The sequence below is a fragment of the Dipteris shenzhenensis genome, chromosome 3 (assembly GCF_047967505.1).
Source record: "Dipteris shenzhenensis isolate YYH24624 ecotype China chromosome 3, Dip_SZ_1.0, whole genome shotgun sequence".
In the NCBI taxonomy this organism is placed as follows: Eukaryota; Viridiplantae; Streptophyta; class Polypodiopsida; order Gleicheniales; family Dipteridaceae; genus Dipteris; species Dipteris shenzhenensis.
In genome coordinates, this window is record NC_141598.1 from 14,158,078 (window position 1) to 14,164,113 (window position 6,036).

Genomic DNA, 6,036 nt, shown 5'->3' on the forward strand with positions numbered 1-6,036 from the left:
TTAATGGTGCTCTTGAGGTAGCAAAATTATTTGTAAGAGAAATCTTTCACTTGCACATATGCCTAAGAGGATTTTTTCTGACAGGGATTCAAAGTTCACATCTAATTTTTGGTGTGCTACATTTAAAGCCAAAGGAACTGAACTTAAAATGAGCACAGCATTTCATCTGCAAATAGATGGGGAAACTGAAATAGTAAATCGTTTTCTGGAAGACATTCTTAGAATGTATGTTAATGAGAAGAAAACTAATTGAATTGAATTATTATCTTTGGCTGAGTTTGCTTATAATAGTTCGTGGCATAGCTCAATTCAAATGACTCCCTTTGAAGCTATATATGACCAAAATTATCATTCACCAGTTAATTTTTCTAATTCAGAGAACAAAGTTGAAATTTCAAAACAAATGCTTGAGAGGATGGATGAGGAAGTCAAACACATACCACCAAAATCAGTGAGAAAATAGCCCACTATCTTCCCAAAAGTTGTGTACAACTGGTCTGTGACCTTGAATGGTCTAGGAAAGGATTATGCACAATTCTGGACATCCATTGCCGTCCGTGAGAATGTTCCTGATTTTGAGGAGTTGATTTCTCTTCTAATTTCTAAAGAGCAGAGAAATGGTGGTACATCTTCTTCAGGAGGAACTTCAAAAGAAGCTATCTTCTACTCAAATACTGGAAGAGGTCGAGGCAGAGGTAGAGCAGGCCAATTCGGAGGCCATGGCAGAAATTAGAATATGCAGCAAATTCAAGAAAACCAGTCCTATGGAGGAGGATGTGGTAACTTTAGAGGCAGGGGGAGCCAAAGAGGTCGTGGTGGATAGCAGAGAGGCCAAAATCCAAACAACAATGTTGAATGCTACTATTGTGGTAAAATGGGTCATATGGTTAAAGACTACTATAAAAAGCCGAATGACATCATGACTGGAAAATTGCAGCAAGGCAATTATGCATCCTCTAGTAGACAGGGTGATGACAGAAATGAGGATCTGTTTATGGTGCAACACATGACCAATTCTGTGACAAGTGTAGAAGAAAGCAATGATGTGTGGTATGTTGACTCAAGTGCGTCAAACCACATGGCAGGTCATGCAGAATGGATGCAGGATAATGGATGCAGGATGCAAGGAAAATGGAAAGACCAGGATTTGTGGAGATTGGTGATGACACTGCACATCCTATTGTGCAGATTGGTAAAATTCCTTTGTCTATGTAGGATGGGAAAAAGAAAAACCTGTTTGATGTATTTCATGTCCCGAATATCACCAAGAACCTGATTTCTATTGGTCAAATGGTTGAGCAGGGCTTGTAGGTTAGACTTAATCCTCATGGATGCTTTGTTGAGGATATGAAAAATAAAGGTCGCTTGATAGCAAAAGGGAAGAAGAAGGGCAGGATGTTTACGTTGGATGCGAACAGGCCTGAATTGAGTGCAACAATGTTTGCACATGGGACCGGTGTAGTTGCAGATATTGATATTATGTTCGAGAGTGACGGCCTGGTGGAGATATCCAGTTGTCTTATGTTCCCACAGAGGACAACTTGGCAGTTCATGAAAGCTTTACCACCACGGCCCAAGTTTGAGGTATTTCAACATGCTTTATACTCGGCTCATTTTATTACATAAGGGATCACTCTGTACATATCATAGGCAGACATGCAAATTCTTTGAATTTTCATCCAAATGGTGATCAGTTGTTCAACTATGACAAAAGGAGGAGCAGGCGTCAGCACTTCTTTTTAGGGCCTTCCTTTCTTTATCCTTATTATCCTCTTTCTCTCTATCAGTGGGCGGTGCAGTTTTTGCTTTCCTTGGTGATTGGGCTTTTGGTGGCAACCCCTGGTCTGGCTAGAGGGGCTCTATGGCAGCACCCTCAACTCCCTCAGCCATCAAAATTCTTCTTTCGACGACTGATAAGCAACAAGTACAGCAAGCAGTGAATCTTTTATAGGACAAGGTAGTTATTGGCAGGATAGCGAGCCTTACTCCATCGAGGCGACAAATCAGGGACCGGATCCAGGCCAACCTGGCATTGGATGGTGACCACATTCAGGAGGTCACCATGATTTATGGTCGAGGGCATGGACTCGACTCACCATGTTCCCCGCTTTCCTCTAATTATAGAAGTAGTCACCCATACAGTCTGCAAAAACTTCAATTGCTAGCAAAGCACCGTCTCAGACCTCCAAGTCTCTCTTTCTACAAATGAATTGACTCCTCTTGCAATAAAATTATGGAACTTTGTCTTCTTGAACCGTCTCCACAATGACCAACACAAGAATTATGCATGAAGCTAAGCCTGTCTCGACATCTCTTGGAATACTTCTTGAACCATACACTAAAAATAGCAGTGCTTTCCCTTAGCCCTAAGTACCGACTGCAATCTCTATGATAGCGATCGGCCACGATCTCTCCCTCGAAAATCTCTGAGCAAACCCTAACAACCAATGTGGGCAAGGCAACTCCCATCATAAACCAAAACGAGCAAGAAGCTCAAGAAAACATGATCAACTGCCCTCTACAACTTGAGACGTAGCCTATTAACTGATCCGTCCACCCTTCTTAAGGATGGCTAGCTCGTAGTTGCTTTTTAGCTCCTTCACTTCTCATCCCTTGGTTTTCCTTGCAAAAGTCCAGTTTTGGATTGGTTCTTCTCGCATCATCACTAGGGACCATCCCTTCTTTTTCTTTCCTTGTCGCCCACTCTCCCCGTCTGTGGACACACAAAATGTTCCTTAACTGTAGTCTTAAGCACCCATCCTTCAGTGGCTCAGTGACTAGTCCCTTCACTGCCTTATCAGTACGAGTTTTTTTTACTTTACTCTTATCACTATTCATTCTATGCACCAATGCGAGATCTAAGGCCCACATCCAAGCTCCAATGGCTATCTAATCATCTCATTGTCGTCAATGTCTTGTCATCATTTCCTTCTACAATCAGGGTTCTCCATACAAGCACATTTATTTATGAAATATATAGTTAATACACAACATCGTTCAAAAAATAGAAGAGGTGGATGTTGTGCTATACACTAGCTACCATCTCATACCCTATCCATGCTAGCTACATGTGTATTATCAGTGCTAGTTCCTCATACGCATGAGTGCTCTTATACATGACATATACGACATTTTCCTTCTTCTACAAAAAGATATGAGTCACAAAAGAAAAGCCTATCAACATTTGGATTTGGTACACTGCAACACAAAGTACATGCCATCTTCTTCATTCTCTTTAGAGGCAATGAGAATTGCAAAGTTATCCCCTCCTCTAGTCCATTAGGGAGGTCATCGAATCCCTCCCCAAATTGTGGTACAATGTTTGTATCTTTAACATAGTCATCATGTATAGGCAAAATATGGCATAGCTCCCATTGTTTCATAGTTGCAATGTCCTCACACTTCTCATAATCTCCCATGATGCATGCACTACAAAAATAGGATTTTGAGACAAAGGTGGTCGTCTAAAGCCCCGTATGCTTTGCAAACTTCATGTCCCATAAATGGTATAAAGAAATGTAGAGAAGCAAAAATTAGAATGAGAATACAATAAACAAATTAATAACTTAAAAGAAGAAAGAACTTGGTAATAAACATTTGTAAGAAATATTTTTGATGCACTATAGTTCTCCTTATACTCTACAAAGATGCAGAGCTCTTATAGGAGCAAAATTTACAAGGTTGTAGAGCTCTTATAGGAGCAAAATAAAATTTCCATTTTCATGCACTTCATTTGTGGTTTTTGTGATGGGAAAAGTGACATGTTGGTACTTGAATACCAAGTAGTAGCGTGCGTGCATGCACATGCGTGCGCATACACATGCATGCATGCATACATACATTGTGTGTGTGTGTGTGTGTGTGTGTGTGTGTGGTGTACATAAATATGTATGCACGTGCATGCATGTATGTATCCTCTCTCTCTCTCTCTCTCTCTCTCTCTCTCTCTCGATGACTATCATTAATTCGGAGCTGTGTTATTTTTCTATGACTTTGTGTGTGTGTGTGTGTGTGTGTGTGAGAGAGAGAGAGAGAGAGAGAGAGAGAATTACCCTTAAAAAAACAATCAGAGAAAAATAACACACCTCCGAATTAATGATAGTCACCGAGAGAGAGAGAGAGAGAGAGAGAGAGAGAGAGAGAGAGAGAGAGAGAGAGAGAGAGAGAGAGAATTACCCTTTAAAAAAATGTATGTGTGTGTGTGTGTGTGTGTGTGTGTGTGTGTGAGAGAGAGAGAGAGAGAGAGCTCACACACACACACAATCATAGAAAAATAACACAACTCCGAATTAATGATAGTCACCGAGAGAGAGAGAGAGAGAGAGAGAGAGAGAGAGAGAGGGGGGGGGGGCGGGGGGGAGAGAGGAATATGCTACAATTCATCCTTCAAAAATACAAAAATAGTGCAGCTTCAACATCTTCATAGTTACCCATAGAATTTAGAGAGAGAGACAGAGTGAGAGAGAGGTCCAAGAACACACCCAAAATTATCCTTCAAAATTGCGCCCCCCCCCCCCCAGCAAGGAGGTGTTAGTCTAGAGAGTGTTTTGCTTCTTGTGGCTCCAAGAGGATAAAAGAGATGCAAAGCATTTGAAATTTAAGATATAAACATTTGGATTTTCAAAGAGAGAGAGAGAGAGAGAGAGAGAGAGAGAGAGAGGAACATGCTACAATTCATCCTTCAAAAATACAAAAATAGTGCACTTTCAACATCATGGTAGTCTCCCACAGAAGAGAGAGAGAGAGAGAGAGAGAGAGAGATGTCCAAGAACACACCCAAAATCATCCTTCAACCACTCCCCCCCCTAGGCAAGGAGGTGGAAGTCTAGAGAGTGTTTTGTTTCATGTGGCTCCCAGAGGATAAAAGAGATGCAAAGCATTTGAATTTTAAGATATAAAAATTTGGATTTTCATATCCCAAATACGTCCAAGTATATCCATCATATGAATGAGTAATTAATGAGCATATATTTGCCTTAGAAACAAAAAAATTATACCCCCAAATATGCTTGTATTTCTTTTGTACCTACCCATAAGTGGCCCCGCCCAAATAGTGTTCGGTCTATCCTACCTACAGCTATTCATTCCCCTCTTATATTTCCAATAGGGCCCCGTCCTATATCTACATATTCAATTCCCCTCAAGGCCTCTTATGGTGCCCCCTCCAATAGGTTTAATATTCATACAATACAACAGTGTTGGTAGGGTCATATGCTCACAATGGGGGGAAACACAATCGTAAATGTTGCTTATATGACAATATTTTAAACGTTCGAGCAAACATATATGGAGCATTTTTTGCCAAAAAAGCATGCAAATTTGTACACCTTATTCCTTTGTTTGCAGTGTTATAGAATAGCTTATGATGATAAATGCATTTACCGATGTAGAGATTTAACCACAAATTTCAACATCTTAAATTTTGCGCACACATTATTCTAGTACTTTTAAGGACTAAAAACAATGGTGAAGCAACCATGCACCTAGAGCAATTTTGAGCAACAAAGGGCAACCATATGGGAAATTAGCCACATGACTATCTTACAGATCCATGTAGCAGTACCAGTTACCATGCTGACATCTATTTCTCGAGTTCATTAGAATTATTTGTTAGCCATGTTTGCAACAAGAAAACAAATGGCAAGCAACAGACTAGTACATCAATATATAGCCAACTGTGGCAATAATTTAGGAGCCAAGTGGCCTAAGGTTAAATATTGAAGAACCAACTCGAGCTATCACATGGCAACAATTGGACAAAGAGCAAGAGTCGTCACAGAGTGCTCAAGTAGTTTCTTGTGAGTCAACTGTCCTCGTGCATCGGGTTAGGAGAAGTAACCTATAGACCCCAAGTCCACCACCACCCTAGCAATAGACTAGGAAGTCCAACACTTGGCTCTCATCATTCAACCGGGCTGACAATAGCCTCATTAGATCCTCCATATCCAATCATCTCATGGCATCTCCACTTCTTTTATCCACAATTGACTCTAGCCATGGACAAAAAACCCTAGTCTCTGAAATAAGGAGCTTCTT